The sequence below is a fragment of the Lolium rigidum genome, chromosome 7 (assembly GCF_022539505.1).
Source record: "Lolium rigidum isolate FL_2022 chromosome 7, APGP_CSIRO_Lrig_0.1, whole genome shotgun sequence".
Lineage (NCBI taxonomy): Eukaryota > Viridiplantae > Streptophyta > Magnoliopsida > Poales > Poaceae > Lolium > Lolium rigidum.
The window spans coordinates 97,892,132-97,918,257 of NC_061514.1; the positions used below are offsets into that span (position 1 = coordinate 97,892,132).

At 43.3% G+C, this 26,126-nt stretch overlaps 1 long non-coding RNA gene across 2 annotated transcripts; it reads right to left on the reverse strand.

Annotated features, from left to right (window-relative positions):
- Positions 1 to 750: 750 nt before the first annotated feature.
- Positions 751 to 3,939, reverse strand: LOC124674926. 2 transcript variants are annotated; one of them, XR_006993102.1, is made up of 4 exons: positions 2,499 to 3,939; positions 1,829 to 2,025; positions 1,440 to 1,516; positions 751 to 965 (listed from the first exon to the last, which is right to left on the reverse strand). It is a non-coding gene; the product is annotated as an uncharacterized LOC124674926 (long non-coding RNA). The 2 variants fall into 2 exon arrangements; XR_006993101.1 differs by having other exon boundaries at positions 751 to 1,516; positions 2,499 to 3,932.
- Positions 3,940 to 26,126: the final 22,187 nt, after the last annotated feature.

Genomic DNA, 26,126 nt, shown 5'->3' on the forward strand with positions numbered 1-26,126 from the left:
ACCAAACACAAGTCCAAAGAACATCATTAGGCGCAGAGGGTTCAAAGAATGAAGCTAAGACAACCTTAAGATTCAAGTATCAGACTTCATACCTTGCAGTATGCCCGCAGAAGGTAGCACCTCTGGTCTACCTGGACACAAGGATCAAAGTAGAGAAGCAAGAAAACAGAAGATAAGTTCTAACAGTTATAGCAATAAATTTTACATCTGAAACAAAGTAATTCAGTTGTACAAATGAACATAATACCAAAAAAGAAACCATATAGCTTTTGTTCGACCTCTCCTCCTATACAGATCACATAAGATAAGAAATCATATTAAACGATGTTCAAATACCAGAAGCACATCAATTTTTTATCTTATGAATTCATGCACTTAAGGCAGATATAAAGCAAAAAAAAGTCATTTTTTTCTTATCTTATGAATTCATGCACTGTGGGAGGTCCACACCGACATTCAATTTTGCTTTCGAAAAATTAGTGAATAAAACTTATATGATAAATTAAGAATAAAAAATACATACCATTTCAATAAATTAAGATAAAGCAAGTAAATGCATTAATACATATAGAGATCCAAATGCTTAAGTATTTTATATGGGATAACAAATACTTTTAAACTTACCATTTTCTTCGTGTCATATCTAGTAATAAAACCAACAGCCGAATTACATTGTTGTCCAAGTCACAAAGCTTCACTACCGAGGAAGAGGTTCTCCGTGACATTGAAATGCACATGTAAAATATATATATGCTTATGATCAAAGTATCGAAATGGCTGGACATAAAAAGATTCACCCAATATACCACCCAATATATTGACTGTTCAGTTGTATGTTAACCTGAATACAGTATGAAGTATGAGCAAAGCAGTCTCCTCTATACAATTATCATATCATCAGGCTATTCAACAACTCTTCATGCGGCGATCTGAAAAGTGTCTCCTTATATGTCAATTTTCTGTTCCTGAATATATAGTTAGGAAAGGATGGTTAGGATTCTTGCCTAACTATCTTAACATTCCCGCTCAATCTTAACATAACTATGTTCTGAAATCTGAAAAGTGGGTCCTTATATAGATACAACACATTGCGTATAGTTACATGACGTGATTAAGAAGTTATACATGTGGGAAGAGTACACGAATTAGCTGTTCGTCCTTATATATTTTCCTACAGGATTACATAGCTAGTAGGATCGTGTGACATAACCGTTATATGAGCTAGGGCTATAACTTACATTGCTACTTCATTACATAGAGCTACCTAACTGGCAGATCAGCTAATGGTACTGATGTACGCTTTTTTTTTTGAGATGGTACTGATGTACGCTGGTACTTATTACTTAGCAGATTAGGTAAGATGGGTGCTCCAGTGATCAATGGCCGGAATTGCAGTTTGGGACGGGGAAGCGAGGACAGGCGCAGATTTTTGTCCTTACTGGAAGGCATGGTGAGCGGCAGGGGAAGGTGCTGCATTGGGCTCATCTTCTCCTTGCATGGTCGTGGGAGTAATGTTCTGTGCGTACACATAAATGAATTAAAATCAGAAGAGAAAAGCAAGCAACAAATATATATAGACCATGGCTCAATACTAAGTTAACTGATTAGAACGATAAGAAATAATATAAAGACATATGAGACAAAAGATAGTCTTCAGTACATTGATTACAACCACACAGGGCAACACGAAGTACAAAAAAGAAACTACTTGTTTGACTACAAAATATAAAGACTGCCTCAGAATGCATTCTGAAACAAAGGAACAACGAACTACTTGTTTGACTACACAGCATATGTATATTGCAAAGTATAACACAAATGAACATACCTGTACATGCAGGGTGCAGCGAGATTTACCATGAACAGTCAATTACTTTCTGATATATCACGTTTCCTGTCTCCAGGTCGTGCACCGTCCCCATCTGTTACATCAAGGCTGATTGCGGCAGTCGATACCAAGTTAAAACAACCTCCAGCTACCCTCTCTATGATGCCAGCCCAAGAGAGTATGAGGAACGAAGAAACCTGGTAGTAAGAGTTGGCCACAAAGTCGGAAATTCAATTCGGCTCCCGGATGCGTATGCTCCCTTTACCAAAAAATCATATTTTGAAATGTCGAAAAATTTGGACAAAAAGTTCTACATGTACATCTCCATAATATACGTGCGTTCGTCAAGTTTCACGAAAAACCAATATTTTGTGTGGTCTATATAAAAAAGAGAAAGTTTATCTTGTCAAAAGCATTATTTTTAGCACTGAAATTTGTCTTTTTTACACACGTCACATGATAAGTCGATTTATTATGAAACGACTTTGTGAGAACGTAGCACGTGAAGATGTACGTGCAAACTTTTAGTTTCAAATTTTTAAAAAATTTAAAATGTATGTAAGATGCATTTCAAAATATAGGGAGCATATGCACCCATGTTCCAAAACACCGCTCCCCCACAAAGTTCAACTTTTATATGAGCTAGTATCGAGGAAAAGTGATCACTTACTGATACTTGTGCTTGCATCTTGCCTCTGAATTATTTCCGGGAAGCCAGTAACCCAGTTTGCAACATTTTCAGTAGCTCGGCCAAGCTGGTAAACTGATAAATCTTCTCCGCATTTAAATTGAAATATTTATATCTCATGACAGAAAAATTATTTCTCATGACCGAAAAAAATCAAGATCTCTAAGCAGAGCTTATTGTAAGTCGGAGTAAGACAAAGTTAATTCTGTCTAAATGGTACAAATACTCCTTAGCGTGCCATCTGTACGGGCATCTATTGGTCATGCCCATGTAGTATCAATGCATAAATTTCCTATACCTTTCTTCAACTATATTTAACTTACAGAAAAAGAACATAACAATCCCACAATAACAGAAGACCCCAACATTACTATCAGGCCTAAATGCTTCTGCTGGTATCAAATAGACAGTCAGATGTTCCAAATGACTGTAACCGTTTGAAAGAGAGGTTTGTGTTATGCTGGCTAAATACATTCATACTTAGAAAAGATATTATGTAGGATAGTAAACTCGTTTCTTCCATACCTCACATGAAATTTCATAATACTATCTAGTTGATGCATACGTGTATGGACCTAAACGACTAAAATATTCTGAAGTTTCAGTTTGTGTATAGTCAGAGCAGTTACGGATATAATTTTTTTATAGACTTTCAAATTGATACACAGTAATTATGGGCTGTGCAGCAGCGCAGAATAATATTACTTGAGATCTAAATAGTTGAAGTACCATAATGCACATTTCCAATCCAATCTGTTCATAGCAGGTTTGCGTTGTGAACTAATCAAGTCATCCTGGCAAACCACACATTTATATTCACTCCTATCCCCCTAATCAACAAATGGTTTGAAGATGTGATCAACTGAGAAAAAATGGGTGAAACTTTCCTCCGTTGGCATGTAGTTAAATATATAAACTTATAGAGCATCAAACGGATCTATATAGAGAAGAATATGTGAAGAAAAAAATCTACAGCCCCAAGTATTACAAACATATAATCAGTATCATCTATTGGTAAATATAAACTAACCTTTTCGTTTATAAACAAAGTTAACTTGATAAAATTGGAGAAGTTCGATGTATGACCAATTGGCCATGAAGGATTGAGATGATATTTAAGATGAAAAATGTACCTGCAGAGTCATGTAGATGTAGTGGAAGTGTGATGAATGTCACTTCTTGCAGGTTTAACATTCGCAGGGACTGGTATAAAGGCAAATGATGGAAGAAAAAGGAGATAATTGTCCCTCATGGATATAAGAGGATCAGCAAGATCATCTGCTAAACCGTTACCCATGATAGCAGTGAATAAATCCATGGCTTCGTTCTTTCTACCTTTCTGTTACCGTTCCCCATGACTCATCTTCTTGTTGAGGCCTAAAACGCAGAAGATGGCAACAACCACCGAATCCATACAGGCACCAGCGGTGCTGGCACCACAGAGTTGCAGGACGGACAGATCGAGAGCAACACCATGAGGAGCGAAAAAACAAATCACAAAAATCTAGAAGAGAGACAAAAATTAAGTAGCATACCCGATGGTTGTTTCTCATCAGGAACGTTTCCTCCAAAATATATCACAGGAGCACCCAAATCGGTGGAGTCCGTCATCCTGAAGCTGCACCTGAAGCTCCTCCTCGGCCTTGTAACTTTTTGGCCTTTAGAGAGAAAAGAGAGAGAGATCAGAGGCGCTCGATTAGGTCGCTACAACAGGAGCCGCGACGACCTCTAATGGCGCAAGAAACTGCCGCCAATTGCAACGCTGCTTTCGTGGTGTCGCTGGCGAGGAAGGTGAATATCGCAGTCGCTAATAGAAGTTGGACGCCGGCGAGGCTGCGGCCCTCACCACGCCGGCAGCCACTGCAGCTCCCGCTCGCCGTGACGAAGTAACCGCGCGCGCCGGCCACCGCGGAGCAGAGGAGGTGATGGCGGCTGCGGAGTCGAGGACGCGCCGGCCATCGCGGAGCCGAGCAGGCAGCGGCAGCCGCAGAGCCGAGGATGCGCCGGACGGAGCAGAGCCGAGGAGGTGGCGGCCGTCGCAGAGCCGAGGACGCGCCGGCCATCGCTGCCGCTCCGCGGCCGGCCATCGCGGAGCCGAGCAGGCAGCGGCAGCCGCAGAGCCGAAGACGCGCCGGACGGAGCAGAGCCGAGGAGGTGGCGGCGGCCGCAGAGCCGAGGATGCGCCGGCCATCGCTGCCGCTCCGTGTGTGTGTCCGCCTATCTAGCCGCCGGACGCCAAGCGACATGGATGGATTACTCGAGAAAGAGGATGAGGACTACTCGAGAAAGGCCACGCGGCAGTGACAAACAGCCTAAAATTTAGTCAAAGCGGTAACAACACAACGCACAACCGCACGTGCAGATCAGATCTGTATATCATGTCAGCTAGAGCCACCCGTAAAATAGAAAAAAAAGAATGAGGACCGGAAGCAGACATAGCCACATAAATCTTACTCGGCACCGAAATCGCACACATGAAAAGGTCAGCCGAAAGTAGATTACGTGTCAGCCCGAGTTTAATTCTGATGAGACCCCAAAATTACCAGAAAAATGATGTTGGTTCCCCTATAATATAGTAGTTATACTAGATTTGGATTACTGCGCAGAAACAGATTTCTTCGCTGTCACGAATCTGGGTCTAATTCTCTGTAGATAACTCAGAAAATTAAGCCAATTTACGTGAGTGATCCTCAGATATGTACGCAATTTTCATTCAATTTGGGCATTTTCATTTGAGCAAGTCTGGTGCCCTAATAAAATCCATCTTTACGGACTGTTCTGTTTTGACAGATTCTGCCTTTTATTTCGCATTGCCTCTTTTGCTATGTTGGATGAATTTCTTTGATCCATTAATGTCCAGTAGCTTTATGCAATGTCCGGAAGTGTTAAGAATAATTGTGTCACCTACTGAACATGTTAATTTTTATTGTGCACTAACCCTCTAATGAGTTGTTTCGAGTTTGGTGTGGAGGAAGTTTTCAAGGATCAAGAGAGGAGTATGATACAATATGATCAAGGAGAGTGAAAGCTCTAAGCTTGGGGATGCCCGGTGGTTCACCCCTGCATATTCTAAGAAGACTCAAGCGTCTAAGCTTGGGGATGCCCAAGGCATCCCCTTCTTCATCGACAACATTATCGGGTTCCTCCCTGAAACTATATTTTTATTCTGTCACATCTTATGCACTTTGCTTGGAGCGTCGGTTTGTTTTTGTTTTTGTTTTGTTTGAATAAAATGGATCCTAGCATTCACTTTATGGGAGAGAGACACGCTCCGCTGTAGCATATGGACAAGTATGTCCTTAGGCTCTACTCATAGTATTCATGGCGAAGTTTCTTCTTCGTTAAATTGTTATATGGTTGGAATTGGAAAATGCTACATGTAGTAATTCTAAAATGTCTTGGATAATTTGATACTTGGCAATTGTTGTGCTCATGTTTAAGCTCTTGCATCATATACTTTGCACCCATTAATGAAGAAACACTTAGAGCTTGCTAATTTGGTTTGCATATTTGGTTTCTCTAGAGTCTACATAACATCTAGTATTGAGTTTTGAACAACAAGGAAGACGGTGTAGAGTCTTATAATGTTTACAATATGTCTTTTATGTGAGTTTTGCTGCACCGTTCATCCTTGTGTTTGTTTCAAATAACTTTGCTAGCCTAAACCTTGTATCGAGAGGGAATACTTCTCATGTATCCAAAATCCTTGAGCCAACCACTATGCCATTTGTGTCCACCATACCTACCTACTACATGGTATTTATCCGCCATTCCAAAGTAAATTGCTTGAGTGCTACCTTTAAAATTCCATCATTCACCTTTGCAATATATAGCTCATGGGACAAATAGCTTAAAAACTATTGTGGTATTGAATATGTACTTATGCACTTTATCTCTTATTAAGTTGCTTGTTGTGCGATAACCATGTTTACGGGGACGCCATCAACTATTCTTTGTTGAATATCATGTGAGTTGCTATGCATGTCCGTCTTGTCCGAAGTAAGAGAGATCTACCACCTTAATGGTTGGAGCATACATATTGTTAGAGAAGAACATTGGGCCGCTAACTAAAGCCATGATTCATGGTGGAAGTTTCGAGTTTTGGACATATATCATCAATCTCATATGAGAATAATAATTGTTGCCACATGCTTATGCATTAAAGAGGAGTCCATTATCTGTTGTCCATGTTGTCCCGGTATGGATGTCTAAGTTGAGAATAATCAAAAGCGAGAAATCCAAAATGCGAGCTTTCTCCTTAGACCTTTGTACAGGCGGCATGGAGGTACCCCATTGTAACACTTGGTTAAAACATGTGTATTGCAATGATCCGGTACTCCAAGCTAATTAGGACAAGGTGCGGGCACTATTAGTATACTATGCGTGCGCCTCGTTGCTGAGGGGAGCGCACGGGGTCTTGATCGTGTCCCTCCAGCGATCGGTTCCCGGCGGTGGCGGCGGGACGCCGATCCTGTTGACGGCCATTGATACGTCTCCGACGTATCGATAATTTCTTATGTTCCATGCCACATTATTGATGATATCTACATGTTTTATGCACACTTTATGTCATATTCGTGCATTTTCTGGAACTAACCTATTAACAAGATGCCGAAGAGCCGATTGCTTTGTTCTGCTGTTTTTGGTTTCAGAAATCCTAGTAACGAAATATTCTCGGAATTGGACGAAATCAACGCCCAGGGTCCTATTTTGCCACGAAGCTTCCAGAAGACCGAAGAGGAGTCGAAGTGGGGCCACGAGGTGCCGCCACCATAGGGCGGCGCGGCCCAGGCCCTAGCAGCGCCGACCTATGGTGTGGGGCCCTCGTGTGGCCCCCCACGTTGCCCTTCCGCCTACTTAAAGCCTCCGTTGCGAAAACCCCAGTACCGAGAGCCACGATACGGAAAACCTTCCAGAGACGCCGCCGCCGCCAATCCCATCTCGGGGGATTCGGAGATCTCCTCCGGCACCTCGCCGGAGAGGGGATTCATCTCCCGGAGGACTCTTCACCGCCATGGTCGCCTCCGGAGTGATGAGTGAGTAGTTCACCCCTGGACTATGGGTCCATAGCGGTAGCTAGATGGTTGTCTTCTCCTCATTGTGCTTCATTGTTGGATCTTGTGAGCTGCCTAACATGATCAAGATCATCTATCCGTAATACTATATGTTGTGTTTGTCGGGATCCGATGGATAGAGAATACCATGTTATGTTAATTATCAAGTTATTACCTATGTGTTGTTTATGATCTTGCATGCTCTCCGTTATTAGTAGAGGCTCGGCCAAGTTTTTGCTCTTAACTCCAAGAGGGAGTATTTATGCTCGATAGTGGGTTCATGCCTCCATTGATATACGGGACGGTGATGAGAAAGTTCTAAGGTTGTGGATTGATGTTGCCACTAGGGATAAAACATTGATGCTATGTCTAAGGATGTAGTTGTTGATTACATTACGCACCATATTTAATGCAATTGTCTGTTGCTTTGCAACTTAATACTGGAAGGGGTTCGGATGATAACTTTGAAGGTGGACTTTTTAGGCATAGATGCGGTTGGATGGCGGTCTATGTACTTTGTCGTAATGCCCATTTAAATCTCACTTGTACTTATCATGACATGTATGTGCATTGTTATGCCCTCTCTATTTGTCAATTGCCCGACCGTAATTTGTTCACCCAACATGCTTTTATCTTATGGGAGAGACACCTCTAGTGAGCTGTGGACCCCGGTCCATTCTTTTATACTCGAAATACAAATCTGCTGCAATACTTGTTTTTACTTGTTTTCTCTGCAAACAATCATCTTCCACACAATACGGTTAATCCTTTGTTACGAGCAAGCCGGTGAGATTGACAACCTCACTGTTTCGTTGGGGCAAAGTACTTTGGTTGTGTTGTGCGGGTTCCACGTTGGCGCCGGAATCTGCGGTGTTGCGCCGCACTACATCCCGCCGCCATCAACCTTCAACGTGCTTCTTGGCTCCTCCTGGTTCGATAAACCTTGGTTTCTTTCTGAGGGAAAACTTGCTGCTGTGCGCATCATACCTTCCTCTTGGGGTTCCCAACGAACGTTTGAGTTACACGCCATCAGCCATCCTCCAGACACCGCTGCTTGGCAGACGCATGCCCAACGGTACAGGGTACCGTGTGCGGTACAACGCCCACGCTTCCGCCACCATGAGGCTGCCGCGCCCGAAGCCGTTCGCCGCGAGGATGTTCTTGCGGGAGGACGACATTGACACTGAGGTGATAGGAAGGAAGGAGGTGTGGCGAGATTGGAATGGGGAACGTGGCGAGAGGAAGGAGGGGGTGCTCTTTATTGTACATCGGCGGCAGGTGAGGCGGCAGCGGGGCGTTAGCCACAATAAACACCGGCGCGGATAGCCACACCGGGAGAGCCATTTGATGGCGGTCAAATGTATTCTAAGATACCTTGTTCTTACTCCTACTCTCGGGTTGTGGTATCCAAAGGGGTCAACCTTTGAACTCATTGGATATTCGAATTCCGATTGGGCCGGTGATAAGGTTGACCGGAAGTCTACCTCCGGGGCTTGCCAATTTATTGGCTGGTCATTGGTGAGTTGGTCATCCAAGAAACAAAACTCCGCCGCTCTATCCACCGCCGAAGCCAAATACATATCCGTGGCATCTTGTTGCACTCAGTTGTTATGGATGAAGCAAACCTTGAAAGACTATGGTGTGTCTCTTGGTACAGTGCCTCTTCTATGTGACAACGAAAGTGCAATAAAGATCGCCAATAACCCGGTTCAACACTGTGGCACCAAACACATTGACATTCGCCATCACTTCCTACGTGACCATGTTGCCAATGGGGACATTGATCTCACTCATGTGGGGATAGCGTACCAATTGGCGGATATTTTCACTAAGCCTTTGGATGAAGCCCGGTTTGTGAACTTGAGAGGAGAACTTGGTATTCTTGATCCTGAAAACTAAGATTGAATAAGTTCTTGCACTATATTCTTGCACTTATCTTGCTATCTAGCTTAGAGGCGCAGCGCATATGGGGATAGTCATCTTACCTTGTCTTGGTATGATGTATACCTATGTGTGCAACATAAATAGACCCAATGTCATTATATGGACCCAAGCATGTCTCTTCGAGGTCTCATGACATTTGTGCTTTAACATAGGGGAGTAATCCCCCGCCCCTCATTAAGCCTCAATTTCAAATTGATTTGACTATATAAGGCTAAATGATCTTATTGCAAAAACTATTTCAAAAAGATTTATGATTCTTGATATATTTCGAATCATGCCCATTGTTGTTATTTACATCTTGTTTGGATTTCACTCCAATGGGTATGCCTAGAAAACCTTGTGTTTCCTACCCCATGTCTATACTCATCTCATCATACATCTATCTATCTATATGTACATGTCATCTTCTGAGCATACACACACAATTGCACAAAGAAGAGGGGAAAAACGGGGCAAAGAAGCATCGGTCGGTCACTGGTCCGGTCGGACCGGCCTCAGCGCCGGGCCATTCGGTCAGTGGCCCGGTCAACCGGGCGGCGCGCCGGTCGTGCGACTGATTAAGTGAGGAGGAGGTTACCCCTTGGTGCTCTTCTTCCTCACTTCCCTCCTCCACCATAGACTCTATGAGCGTCGCCTCCTTCATCCCCACCTCTTCCTAGGGCTTTCCCACCACTAGAATCCTCTCAAACTTCACCCCACCATAGATCGGGCATATTGGATCATCTCCACCAAGGGATTTGGTCTCTCTCAAACCACACTTGGGGATCTTGAGGATTTGGCCCTCAAGCCTTCTCTTGCTGTTCTCTTTGTTTCTTTGAGCAAGGAGGACCATGTCTTCGGGTAAATCCCTCTTCTATTTCCTCTCCTTCTCGTTTTCCTCACACATTGCATATTTTTGAGGAAATTTGAGAAAAAATTAGGGTTAGGGTTAGGATTTGTAAAGTCCTCATTCCATTAGAGTGTCTCACACCACTGTGCACATGTTCCACTCTACAATGCTATAGTATATGTTCATGTTTATGAGTTTTTGCATGATTTTATGGTCGAATTTCTGGGAAAACTTTAACAAATCGACAGCACCCGGCCCCAGGCCCGGTCAACCGGCCGGTCCGGCGCGTAGCCCAGTCGACCGAATGACAGATCGGCCAGTCTGGTCTCTCGTCCGGTTGGACCGGACCATACGCCGGGTAGCCCAGTCTTTCGCATAAATTCGTCAAGACACTTGAACATATGCTATACTCTTTGGCCTCCTTATTTCTGATGACATGTACACTTATCCCACTGCTACCCTCGCTCTATTTGCTCTTTCATAGGTGGTTCAAGTGATGATGGCCGTGGTACTGTTTCCAAGAGAGGTAGGCATGAAAGGCCTCCAGGATGCCGTACTAGCTCTCGCGTGCCTTCCAGTGCAGCTCAGGTCACTGGTCCAGGAAGTTCAACTGGGTTCGAAGCAAGACATTTGCCAAGAGAAAGAAAGATAAGCATGCAGCTCAAGATGATGATCTTATTGAGAGAGTGCCAACAATAAACGTGGGCACAACACATCTTGCTGATTGGAGAAGAATTAGAGAGGCGAATCCTTATCGGTTCGAGGAACGGACTTACACTGGTGGGGATAGGTTATTCTGGACCAACACTCAAGTGAGCTTATGGGATGATTTCTACAACTCTAGAGAGTGTATGAAGAATGGTGTCATTGTGATGCCCAAGGCCATCAACAAGGAAGTGCTTACCATGCATCAAGCCACCAAGTACCGCTTTGTGGTTGATACCTTGAAGAATATGGGGCTGTATGATCTTGTGTGCTTGAAGCCCGGTGATGAAAAGGGAGCTGGGTACTATTGTCCAATCCTTGTACAACAATTCCATTGCAGCGTGTTCTTTCATGATGATCCCGCTCGACATATGACTTGTATGACTGGTAAAGAGAAGTACTCTTGCAACTATCTTGACTTCTGTGAAGCCATGGGATTTGGTGGTGGCCGTGCTCATGGGTTTAAGATTCACTCTCGGGATAAGTTCACTCATGGGGACATTGCCTTTTGCTATCCGTCGGAACCTACAACTGGCCCTCCCACTATCTCTGGGATGTATTACTCCTATCTTGTGCTTGCCAAGCTGTTCCGTGAGAATCTCATTAGCAAGTCAGGAGATATAAGCGAATGTCGTGCCTACCACCTTAATCTGATGTACTATTGCCGTCCTGAGAACATTAGGACTATTGATGGTTGTGACCTCCTCTACTGTGAACTGAGGCGTTCTGTTCGGGACCGAATGACTCCAAACTATGCTCGGTATATTCAGTAGCTCGTCAATAAGGTGGTGCCTTCTCCCAACAATAAGAAGGATCAACTGATAAAGATGGAACCATTCAAGTTTCCTTCACAGGACACTAGACCGGAAATCCCAGCAATGATGCCCTCTGAGCGTCATTCCAAGGAAAGACATGACCCTGCAGCTAGCTCCAGCTACTCTAGGCGCCCCAAGCGCGGTGCCTCTTGTTTCTTGACCAGCCTGTTGCAGATGTGTAGGAATACCAATGATGTTGCTCATCAAAGTTTTGCCTTGAATCAGGAGACCAGGAGGCGCCAAAATGAGTTCATGGCTGCAAGAAATAACCCTGTTCCTCCTCCAGCTGGACCTGAGATGGAGCCTGTAGTTGCACTAACTTGGGAGATGCCTCCCATTGATGATGAGATGCTCCAGAACTTTGATTTCTCCATGTATGCTCATGGTGGTCTTCCCCTAGATCTGCTCAGGATCCTGATGCTGGTGGATATGGAGAAGAAAATAATGATGAAGACAATGAAGAGTATGATGATGATGAGGGTGATGATGACGAGGATGGTGATGATGGCTCTCCACCCGCTGGGACAGAGTTCTATTGATGGGAGCGCTAGCATCCCTACTCTTTTCTTCGCCTTTTTGGTGTTCCGATGCCAAAGGGGGAGAAGAGAGTAGAGTCTAGGATCACGGTGTCCCTTGATTGCACAAGCCATGCTTGATACTTTACTTGCTTCTTATTTGGCTTGTGCTTATTTGCTTGCTTTTTCATTCCAAGAACCATTTGCTACTTTGAATAATTCATGTATGGACGAGTATTTGTATGCTTAATCTCTATGTTAGGATGATTATGCTTTATGCTTATATATCTTGATATACACATGTCCATACCATGCTTGTTTCCTAAAGATATTGGGGGAGCTTCTCATATTTCACAAATGGTGCACTTTGCATTCAAACGCAAATTCTCCAAGTGCACACATTATGGGGGAGTTGTCTTAATATCTTATATGGAATCAAGGTTTAAAGCTTATCATAAATATCTATATATGACTCTAGCTCGGTTTGTCAGCGTATACCAAAAAGGGGGAGATTGTAAGGGTATTTTACCCTTATCCATTACTTTGGTAACAATGACACCGTGCTAGGCCTAATACATGTCTATAAGGTTAATCTCAGGTATTAGCCAAAGAGGCATAATGGTGTATCAATGGAACAAGAAGGTAAAGGGATACCCCCCCCCACTTCGACAAAAATCAAGAAGGGTTCTTCAGCACCTGGTCGGCCATTGGCCCGGTCAGGCCGGCCCTGGCACCGGCCAGCCCGGCGCCGACCGGCCCCTGGACTGGTGCCAGCCGGGGCCATGTTCTGTAAGACACAGAACCCTCCTGGTCATGGCCCGGTCGCAGGCCCGGTTTGGACCGGCCTGGTCCGGTCATACGCTCGGTCGTACTGGGCTGTGGACCGGATGCCCCGACGCCAACCGACACCTGCTATGGTGGCAACCGGAGGCCACTACTGCGCGGAAAAGTCTTGCGCCGGTCATGGCCCGGTCCCAGCTCCGGTTTGGACCGGATGGCCCGGCCTCTAGCCTGGTCTGACCGGCCCCTGCGCCGGACTGCCCGGTCCCAGGCCCGGTTGACCGGGTTCCTCGAAGAAAAAGCTGAGGTGTCAAGTTGCAACGGTCATATTTCAAGTGGCACTATAAATACCCCTTCTCCTACATCTGAATAGTTAGGCACTACACTACAAGCTGTTCTTGAGCTCTGTCTCTCTCATACTCCATTGTTAGAAACATCAAAAGCCTCAGATCTCTCTCCTCCTCCACCCAAACTCAAATCTCTCCAGGGAAAAGATAGAGGAGGACCTGATCTACTGTTCTACCAAGCTAAATCTTGTTTCCCCTTGTATTCATCAAGATACTTGCTCTCTAGGGTTCCTTGGAAACCCTAGGTGGGCAAAAGAGGTCCGTAAGCATCCGGACTGTGGATTTGCTCCTGACAAGATTGTGAAGGTTTGGAGGCTACCTCAAAGTCTACCACAAGTGAGTGAGCTATTCCTTCGTGGGATAGGCTCCGGAGAATAGGGTGAGCCTTCGTGACGTTGGGTAATCCTTCGTGGGACCTCCACCCCTCCAAACGTGATGTACCTTCTTGCAAATGAAGGGAACACGGGAATAAACCCTCGTCTCCGCGTGCTTTCGGTTATCTCCAACCGAACTCCTCACTTGTGATATAATTGCCTGTGAGAGCCTTCGTGATCGAGTTACTAGTATCATCATATAGGTTGTCTCACCTAGTTTGCATTAGGCTCACCTTTATATTCCGCAAAACCTAATATTGCAAAGAAAGAATTAAAATTTGTAGAAACCTATTCACCCTCCTCTAGGTTTAACATCTCTGAACTTTCACATAGAAATGTAGGTTAATTGTTGTATAACTTTTTTCTATCTTCATAGTTCTGATTTTGTTGGACTGTTAGATTTGCCTACCATGGTTTCTCTGCCGTCTATGTAAGCTTTCTTATTTTTTTAAAACATGTGTTGATAACACCTGTCTACTGCGATTGCGAGTTATCTATGTTCACATGTTCGTTTTTGTATTTCACTATGCCCGATGCAACCATCAACAATTTTAAGATTAAGGTCAAACCAGCAGACTTAATATGTACTTACTTTGCTTAGTTAAGCATGTTGATGATTATATCTTCTAATTTCATTTTATAACTAGTTTTATTTTCTTTTTAGAATGGACGCTTCTTCTTTGCAAAGATGCGTTGTTGTAGAGCAGCAAAAGCAAGGGAACATTAAGGAAGCGGTCGGAAGCTGTGATTACTTACGGAAGCAGATAGTATATGCCAAGGGCAACAATAACAACAAGCAGAGGAGTGAATGGGTGAAAGACATGCGGAGCCAACCAGAACTCTTGGATGCGTGTGAAAAGCTAGTTTTTCTTAACCTTTTGAACACATATATATGCTCTACATGTATGTTACTGCTTATTTAAACATAAATTGTGTTAATTGACAAATACCAGCCTCCTCCACGTCAAATAGTTGACTAATTGTGTATAGAAATGTGGATTAACTTTTTATAAATCTCTTTCTGTTTTCGCAGTTCTGATTTTGTTGGACTATTACATTTAACTACTATGGTTTCACTACCGTCTATTTAAACTTTCTTGTTTTCTTAAACTATGTGCTGGTAACACTTGTTTATGTTCACGTTTTTCTTTCACTATACCCTCCGGGCACTCCTGCAACCATCAACAATTTTAAGATTAAGATCATGCCAATAAAAAATATTAGAATAAATTGATTCTCCATATTTTTCTGATAGGCTTTCATATACAACACTTTTAGTCCAGAACTACAGATTATAAGATATGATTTTTTCAAATTAAACACATTTTAAGAATTCCATTGGAAAAAAGAGAATTTTTTCCATGCCCGCTAATCCTCACGTTAAATACCTACATGGGCTAGCTGCAGCCCAACATGACTAAATTTGGCGCCCTCGCAGCCCAAGCATTTTTTTTCCCAACCCAGTAATTTGCCTTGAGGATTTCATAAAAACACAAGGCAAATGCTTGTCGCAGTTTTCTTGCCGTCTATTGCCATGAGCTTTTAGGGCATGTACAATGGTAGAAAAAGCATGTCTTCTCTTACCCCGCTACATCAGCTAGAGAAGACATTAGATATAAGTCATACAACGCATTATCTCTTACTGCCATTTCTAGCAATTAATATTAATAATTAAGTTTTGGTAGGAAATTTGTTGCTAAGGGAAGACATATGTGATACAAGGGAGAAAATAGTCTTCTCTTATTTCGTAAGAGATGATCCCTTAGTTAAGGGAAGATAGTCTTCTCTCTCTTCATTCTCTCTCCTCCAACTAAGCAAAAATCTGACGTGGCATCTCTAAGAGAAGGCTGACATCAACCCCATTGTACATGCCCTTATCTGATTTGCCATAAGCCTTGTTTAGCCGTGTGTTTCTTCGTTGATTTCCCATGTGCTTTATGTTCGCCGTGAGCTTCCCATAATGCTCACGGCAAATCTCTAGGCACACTGTGAAATCCAGATTTCCTTTAGTGGCATAGTACATATAGCCGGTAGACTGGCACCGTTGGGTGGAGTTGTATTTTCTTCTTTAATCTTGACAGTCTTGTTTTACCAATTTGAATTGTTTTTTCCTCTTCTATAATGCAAAAGCAAAGCGCTTATTGTTCATGGTAAAAAATACCGTTGGGATAGAGGCAAGGGTTCTCGATGACGGTCATCGAGGGTTGTAAATGAAAGATAATTTGTAAAAAATCTGAAAGCCTTCTAACATTCATGTAAAGTAGGTGAAAAATTTCAAACAATTTTTAAATCCTTCTATAAATCATGGGAAAATACATAATTTAGAAACAATTTTAAGAGTTTTCCAAATTAATGAAAAAATAGGTGATAATTGAGAAACAATTTTTTTACAGCCTTCTAAAATATCATGAGATGATGATTTATCAAAAAAAAAAACAGAGCCTTTTGCTAGTACCACTGGTTTCTGAAACTCCGCCGACCTCTACCGTGTGCTATTAATTCCCTTTGTACCACGAAGTTGTTGTGGCATTTACATTTCGATCGAGTTTGGAAACTAAAGATGACTAGCTAGCCGAAGCATGCGCGCCTACCGAGCACGACGGTCCACATTGTGACGATTCTGCAGTATAGTTTCAGTTACAGGTCACTTACACCGAAGCCGGAGAATGAGTACAACCCGCACAAGCAATGAAAACGGAGTCTTTCAGCATACAGATATCGAGTTCAATGCGACGGAACACAGGAGGGGCAGGTAGCATGGGCGGCGCCAGGGGTATGCCCCTGTATGCCCAGGCATACCAATAGATTTCGGCCCAAAAAAATTTGTATTAGGCCCAAGCCCATGGAACAGGCAAGTCTCCTCGCTCGCTGCCTCAGTATCATTCCAACACGAGCCAGGAGTCGGCCATGACGGTCAGAGCCAGGTAACCCTAGGCGATTGGCGACTAGGCACTGGGCAGGGCACCACCGCACCGGTGACCGGCGACCGCCTCACCGGCGACCTGCGGCCGACTCACCAGTGGCCAGGAGGACTCGGCGACTCGCAGCCTCGCAGGTACGAATCCTCTCCTCTCTTACCTCTCCTGCTCTTCCCCATTCTGATTTAGGATTTAGGTATTCATAGTTGTCTATTAAATTCAAAATTACCTGCACCAAATTAGTATTTTAGGTATTTAGGAGAGCAGTAGATTACTAAACTTGCACTAAAATTAGTAGATAGAAAATCAGAGTAGGCCATTTGTTCATATCTGAATTTTCCATTGTTTTGGTTGTTATATAGATGAAGAAAAAGAATGGTGTTGGGCCTACTGGAAGCAGCATATATGCAATGTGGAATAATAAAGCTTCAAAAGCAAAGAAGATAGATGAAACATCCAAACCAGATCAGACTGTTGTTGGATCAAGTCTTTTCACGATGATGTTGAGAACAATCTTCAGTTGACGCTAGTGCAAACACCGGATGAAGAACGTGAACCGGACAACAGCTCCGGAAACGCAGCCCCAATTGTGAAATATGATTTGTCAACTGATGAGGATGATGAAGCAACACATGCAGATTTGCAGGCCCTCAAACATGACCCTAGCAAGCAGATTCCCATATCGAGTTGATAGAGTAAGAAGGAGATACATTGAGATGGGGCCATGCCAAACAAAGAATCACAAGTTTTGTTGTCATAGTAAAGAGCGCCGCTTTTGCCATGTTTGGTTTGCAGAATTTCCATGGATTGAGTATAGTGTGGAAAAGGATGCTGCCTTCTGCTTTGTTTGCTATTTGTTCAAGGATAAAACAAAATTTCCCGATGGAGATTCATTTGTGAAGGATGGTTTTAGGAACTGGAACATGAAAAAGAGATTGGTGAGACATGAAGGTGATGTTAGTAGTGCTCATGCTGAACCTCAGGAGAAATTTGATATGTTCTGTACACCAAGAGCATCAATCTGAGCATCTCTTGGTTCAAGCAACTCACAATACAAGGCTTTGTATTTGCAGCGTTTGACATGGACACTCAAGTGTTTGAGGTTTCTATTGCATCAAGGCTTGGCATTTAGAGGACACATTGAAACTGAAGATTCACTAAATAAAGGAAATTTTCTTGAGCTCTTAAATTGGCTTGCAGGAAATTTTGAAGAGGTTACAAAGGTGGTGCTCAACAATGCTCCACAGAACTGCAGCATGACTCATCATGACATACAACATGAGCTGATCAAATGTTGTGCGCGGGAGACTACTAAACTACTTATTGAAGAACTTGATGGTGGTCAGTTTGCAATACTTGTAGATGAATCTAGTGATGTGTATCATAATGAGCAGTTAGTTGTTTGCTTGTGCTATGTTGATAAGAAAGGAAGGGCAGTTGTAAGATTACTTGGTCTTGCTCATGTTGAGGACACTACCTCTTTGACACTTAAAGCTGCAATTCAAGAAATGCTTATGGAGTACAACTTGACATTTTCCATGGCCCGTGAGCAAGGATATGACGGAGCAAGCAACATGAAAGGTAATGCAAATGGTCTGAAAAAACTAATTATGGATGAGTCTCCTTCAGCCTATTATGTGCACTGCTTTTCCCATCAACTACAGCTAACTCTTGTAGTTGTTGCTAAGGAGAGTGGAGATTGTGCTTGGTTCTTTCAGCAGCTTGCACACTTATTAACTGCTCTTAGCATGTCTTGCAAAAATATGAGGATGCTTCGGATTGCTCAAGCCGAGGAACTGATTGATGCATTGGATTTGGAAGAAGTACAAACAGGACTGGGCAAAATCAGAAAATGGGTTTGGGAAGGCCATGTGATACACGTTGACATGGGCATACCCTTCGGGTACCCATTATTAGTATACCTGGCTCGGCCCAATATGAAGAAGACCAAATATGGAGAAGGCCCAACAAGGCAACCCGAAGAAGTAGTCGACTAGGACTCTTGTAAAACCCTAGGCTGGTTGCATATATAAAGCTAGCCAGGGCACCCGAAAGAGGGAGGGAACAGATAGACAGAATATAGACAACATAGCTCCGCCTATGGCGGCACCATGTAAACATATTATGCTCATATACTGGATTGCTAGCAGCATGTAGGGATCCTCCACCGAGGGGACCCGAAGCTGGGTACGTCGTGTGCCTAATCTCGCTCCCGGAATCTCCATCGTCGCTCTCTCCCGAAACCCTAGTCTACAATACGTAGGCATTGCCGAGGTGATCCCTCGTCAATTGGCGCCGTCTGTGGGAACTGCGACGACTGGATTTTGTCATCCGGGCGGGATCGTCAACAACACAAATCAGATCGCATCTGGCTAGTTCGTCGGTTTCAACACAGGCCAAGGAAAAGTGGCTAGCAGAGAGGCGCACGGCCAGAAGAGTCGCGCGTGTGTTCTCGAAGGAAATATGCGCAGGCAGACGTACACCCATCATTGTGTTCGTGCCTGACGGACTTAAATATCAGCAGTATGATTCGGCGACGTCCTATTCGCTGCCTCGCGCTCGCGGTTCATCATTACGAACTAATCCAGGTGCTATCTATCTATTTGACTTTAGTTTATGTGCTTCGTTTCACCGGCAAGTTATACGTCTACTTTTTTTGGATTTGCACTATTTTGGATCAAGGTCAAGGGAGCAATTACCGAAGGAAGGATCAAGGTCTGAAAAAAAAAATATGTTCACGTAAATTCAAGGATGGTGATTCAGACGCCAGCAAGTCGTATGGACAAGAGGAAACATATTTCAATTTCACCACGATCACCATCGCCGCGGACGCCGAGTCTGAAGAAACCTGCGTCGCCACCTGCTCCGGAGAAGCTAGCATCGTCATCAAATGCGAATATTACCATACCGACACCATCTGCGTCGCTGCGGCATCCGACAATCAGATTGAAACAAAACTTCGACTGGTCGGTCGACCACGCCTGCCATGGCGCACTCGCCATACTTCGGGGCTCATCCGTCGTGGATCCGTCGAATCGATTACATCCTCTTCATCGATTCCGTCGGCCACATCCACTACTTCTGGCCAGGCGCCGCACAACTACAGACCGCGTTCGCGGCACGACTTGCACCCGACTAAAGCTAAGTTTTTATCTTCCAAGATTCAACTATTTATTTACTTTCGCTACACCCAAAATACTCGGGGGCTGCGCCATTACTTTGTTACCACAAATACACTCGATTACTTGGTGAATTTCTTTTCTTCGCCTCTGGATATATCTACTTCGGCTAAGTGGATTTATTTTCGGCTCAATGGAATTATTTTCTTCGGATCAATGGATTCATTTTCTTTGGCTTATTGGATTCTTTTTCATCGGATTCATCTTATAAGATTCATCTATATGAATATTACTGGCTTACTCTTATACAACATTACCCGAGGCGTTTCGGGTCACTGGATTTATCATCAAGGATTATTACTGGATTTATTTTCTTCGGCGGATTCATGTTCTATATTACTGGATTCTTCGGCTCTGGTATATCTTCTTCGGCACAGTAGATTTATTTTCTTCGGCTTGCTGGATTGTTTCTCTTCGGATTATTATTAGTTCTCTCTTATACAATATTACCCGATGCGTTTTCCGGGGCAATGGATTCATTTTCTATGGTTATTACTGGATTCTTCGGGTCAATGGATTCATCTTCTATGATATTAGCGGATTCATCTTCTATGGTTATTACTCGGATTCTTCGGGTCAATGGATTCATCCTCTATGATTATTACTGGAACTATTTTTTCGGCTCAATGGATTCATCTTCTATGGTTACTACTGAATTCTTTGGTTCAATGGATTCATCCTCTATGATATCGGCAGATTCATCTTCAGTATATGATCATATGTGATGGGGTAATCTTTAATATGGATTCATCTCAAGTACTTCATCTCGGATTTCATCCTTAATGGCCTTATTTCGGCGACACGGATAATACTCGGGGACTCGACAACGACTTCGCCCCGAGTAACAACTGTAACACGGTGTCTAAGCAAAAATCATGACATCACCCCAGCAACTCTCGGGGGCTCGGATATTTCTTCATCAATAATTTCGCGGCCTCTACTTTTGCTATTTGGTGGTTTCTACTTTGGCTAGATTTCTTATCTACACTCGAAGACTTCATCAAGCATCGACTTCGTCGTGTCCAAAAATCTAAGTGTTCTTTTATTTTGCACAAAGTTGATTATCGTTTACTTTCATCGCACCCGACAATCGGGGGCTGCGCGGCATATATTCACTTTACATATCATCGAATCCGAGCATCTAACACCGCATGCGAAAAAGAGAGTCAAGGAAAAGATAGAAAAAGTTTGTTTATTTGTGCAGGAGAAAGCAAATTTCAAAGTATATAAGAGAGAACCCGACGAAGAATTATACTCAAGGAGGTGCCGAAGAATTATCCTCAAGGAGGTGCTGAAGAATTATCCTCAAGGAGGTGCCGAAGAATTATACTCAAGGAGGTGCCGAAGAATTATCCTCAAGGAGGTGCTGAAGAATTATACTCAAAGAGAACCCGAAGAATTGTCCTCAAATAGGACCCGAAGAAATTTTCCTGAAGGAGGAACCCGAAGAATTGTCCTCAAAAAGGACCCGAAGAATTGTCCTCAAGGAGGACCCGAAGAAATTTTCCTGAGGGAGGAACTCGACGAAATTATCATCAAGGAGAAACCAAAAAAAAAAAAAAAAAAAAAAAGAGGAGTAAAAAAAAGGGGGGGGAAAAAAGAGGATGGACAAATCTTCGGGTCCATTGACTCGTCATTTGTTCTGAGCAAGAGCATCGGCGATGTGCCTGACGACAATATAGAAGAACCAATATATTCGGCTGTCTCATCAAGCCCGAGAGAAAAATATAGAAGAACCCGCAAAATGGGTCATTGCATCAGCCGAACAAGGCACTCGACAATATATTCTCGAACGCCAAAGTTGCGATCAATTTCCGAATGCCGCAAATTTGCGAAGGTAAGACCCCGGATCCGTTCTGCTGGGCGTGGCATCGCCGAAGACTGCGCTCTGCTACTTTTATCCGTATCAACGGATACGAAGAAAAATCCTAACGGACGCGTTAGGTACCCGATAAAATATGACCGGGACTCGACGAATGGTAAGACCTTAAGCGGCACTCCGTCGAGTTAACACCAGTATCCCGAGATCATGTCCAGGGACGTGATCTTGAAGTAGGTTTTTGCGGATTGCCACTAGAGCAGTTAACTAGTACCTGATCCGTCAGATGAACTAGCCCCAATTACCATTATCCCTGTACAACATAGATATGGATGTCAAATAAAAATAGCAATGGCCTGGAGTTGATAAAAAGAGGGGCTGCGCCAAGTTGTTTATCGAGTAGTACAACTTGAGCCTATGCCTAGGTGCAAGCACCTGCTCATAGGCTCGGGGGCTACTCTTATCGAGAGTATTGTTCACCCTCCCGATAAGAAATAGGAAAAATTGTGGAGTCAGTTACAAGAAAGTTGAGCCTACACCCAAGTGCAAACACTTGGCTGTAGCCTCGGGGGCTACTCACATCGGGAGCGCTGGTCGCGCACCCGATAGAAAAATAACTTCGACAGCATCTACGACAATCATGATTTGAAGACTCAACTCGATTCTACGACTCGAGTGGAGCCTACTCACATCGGGAGCACATGGATTTCATCAAAACCTCCAGAAATATAGTTAAGTTCTTCATCGAGTAGTACAACTTGAGTCTATGCCCAAGTACAAGCACTTGCCCATAGACTCGGGGGCTACTCCCATCGGGAGCGCTGCCGCGCACCCGATAATTTCAAGAATCGTCGACATCATTTATGCTACACATGATCTACGACATGGACCTCGCCTTGTATTTCTTCGACTTCGGAGATGGTTATGCTTGGAGTTTCTACGCAAGTCTTCGACTTCCCTATAAACTCGGGGTCTACTGACATGGGCATACCCTTCGGGTACCCATTATTAGTATACCTGGCTCGGCCCAATATGAAGAAGACCAAATATGGAGAAGGCCCAACAAGGCAACCCGAAGAAGTAGTCGACTAGGACTCTTGTAAAACCCTAGGCTGGTTGCATATATAAAGCTAGCCAGGGCACCCGAAAGAGGGAGGGAACAGATAGACAGAATATAGACAACATAGCTCCGCCTATGGCGGCACCATGTAAACATATTATGCTCATATACTGGATTGCTAGCAGCATGTAGGGATCCTCCACCGAGGGGACCCGAAGCTGGGTACGTCGTGTGCCTAATCTCGCTCCCGGAATCTCCATCGTCGCTCTCTCCCGAAACCCTAGTCTACAATACGTAGGCATTGCCGAGGTGATCCCTCGTCACACGTTGGGGCTCTCACTTCAGGACAGTGAACCGTGTCCTCTCTCTATATGCTGCAATAAAGCGAGTCCTAAAGAAGATTGGGAAAGAGTACCATGGTGCGGAGGCTCAAGCTGCTCTATCAGTGGAGACATCAATTTTGTCATTTGAGTTTGTTTTCGTAGCACACTTGTTGCAAGAAATATTTGGATACACAGATGACTTGAGCAGAGCTTTGCAAACAAAAGACCAAGATATTGTCCATGCTATTCATCTACTTGATAAAACGAAGTATTACTTGGCAGGCTTGAGGTCTGATCCTGGATGGGATGATTTCCCATTAAGGTAACATCTTTCTGTACAAAGCACATGATCAAAGTTGTTGATATGAAGGCGCGTTACTATCCTGTTGGTTGACCTAGAAGAGGTGATCTTTTTAATGGTGCAGATAATTATCATCGCTTCCATGTTGATATGTTTGTGAGTGTCATTGATAGGAAACTTTCGGAACTAAATGGAAAATTTGATGAGGTAAACAAAGAACTACTTACTTGTATGGCAGCATTCTCTCCCGTTCGCTCATTTGATGCTTATGATCAAAATAAGTTGGTCAAGCTTGCTTCACAGTTTTATGCTACTGATTTCGTAATTGATGAATTGGCAAGACTTCCATGGCAACTAGACATGTATATTACTCATGTGCGTAGAGATGAAAGGTTTAAAAACTTGAAGAATATAGTTGAGCTTTCAGTTATGCTTGTGGAAACAAATATACATGCATAGTATTTTATTGTTTACAAGCTTCTCAAGTTGGAGTTGTAAGAGTTACTGCCTCTTTCGATTGAAATTTGTTGTTGTACTTCGATTTGTATGGATTCATGTACTTTAGTATTATCTATGAGAGTGGACTTTTAGAGCAGGTGTTTGGTGAGCATCCGTATCCACACCGTCTATGTTGCATCAAGATCCGTGCAAGTTTGTTTTGTTCCCCTCTCAAACAATTTCTCATTTTTGTATCTCTCACACCACACATTATTTGAACTCGAAAATTTGCAGATCACTTAAAAATAACAATTGGAATGTGGGAAAAATATTTTGCATTTTTATGTCATTATCTATATATGTATTTCGAGATTTTATTTTGAATTTTAAATAATTTAAATTTTAAATTTGCACAAAAAATTCGGATCTAATTTTCCTCCAATCTATTTGTTATTTTTGAATGACCTGCAAAAAAATCAAATCGAAATGTTACATAATTTGGAAGATACAAAAAAGATAAAGTGAAAAATTGTACGCACCTGCTCCATTGAAGTTTTCCCATTATCTATTGTACTGGAATAATTGTTATAGTCCTACTGAAATTATTGTCCTACTGAAAATATAGTCTATATAGGCTTTTGTTTGTGTTTTTCTAAGCTTTGTGAAAATTATAGGCGTTTGCTCGTGTTTTTCTTTGCTTTGAGAACATTTTTTTGGCTGGTGGGAATACCCACCAGCATTTTCCTGGCGCCGCCGTTGGCAGGTAGGTGTAGCTCATCCACGCCCATGCCCACCGGCTTGACGCCGGGGCATTGAAGGAGCCCAACCCATGCCGAGCCCGAGCCCACTAGTAGAAAACCTCTCATCCATCTAAGCCTTTAGTACCGGTTCCCTTACGAACCGGTACGAAAGGCGTTATTAATACCGGTTCCATGGGTGGGACATCTATACCGGTTCGTTATGGACCTTTAATACCGGTCCGTGTTACGAACCGGTATGAAAGGGTTTTTGCCCAGTTTCCAGGCGGTGGTGGGGCCAAGGCTGCACCTTTAGTACCGGTTCATGTAAGGAACCGGTACTAAAGGGTCCATGCCCTATATCAGCGCGCCGCCGCGCGCCAGAGCTCCCTGCATATCTCATTTCCTTCTCATCCTCTCTCACATTTCCAAATATTTTGCACCTCTCACACTCCAATAATTTTCATTTTTCTCCACCATTTTAACAAGATTAACGGCATACATCTATCCAAGGGTTAGCAATATCATCCTTCCTTCCGGCGTTTCTAATTTAGCTCATTTATTTGGTAGTTTTAACTCGTACTATTTTTCTAGTGCAAGCAAGGTGTTCGATGAAATGCCTAAATTAGTGATTTTATTTTTTTTATATGCAATTTGAGATGAAATTATGGTATGTTTTGTAGGTTTTAATTACTATCATCCCCGTCCTTACCACCGTCGATCGCCAGCGTCGTCCCCTAGCCGGCACGGTACCACCTCAGTGAGCCCCTCTTCTTTTTTATAAAAACAATTAGTTTTATGTGATGAACTTGAATATTAATTAAGTTGGTCACTCATATATCCACGATGTTGTGTATTTAATGATTTTTGATATACATATAAAATGCAGATGAGTCGACAATGGATGTACGGTGGATCGGTGCCATCCCGAGTTCATTAATGGCATGCATTATTTTCTCAACGTGGCTGAGGCAAACGAGGCGGTCGAATGGTTTCATGTATTGTCCATGTAGTTCCCGTAAGAATATGAAGGATTACTCTACCTCGAAGACCCTTCACGTCCACCTGCTGGAGAACGGTTTCATGCCCAGCTATAATTGTTGGACCAAGCACGGAGAAAGAGGGGTTATATTGGAAGACAACGAAGAAGAAGAGGATACTGACAACTATCCCTTATTCACTGAAGACGGTGATAGTAGAGTGGGGGAAGACGAAGCTGAAGAAGAGCCCATTTTCGATGAGCCGATTTTTGATGACCCGGATGACGATTTGGGTCGGGCCATTCTTGATGCGAAGATGAACTGCGGAAATGAAAAGGAGAGGTTGAAGTTGGAGAAAATGTTAGAGGATCACAAGAAACCGTTGTACCCAAATTGCGAAAATGGTCGAAAAAGCTGGGTACCACGCTGGAATTGCTGCAAGTGGAAGGCGAGAGAATGGTACTTCCGACAAGGGATTTGAAAAGTTGCTGA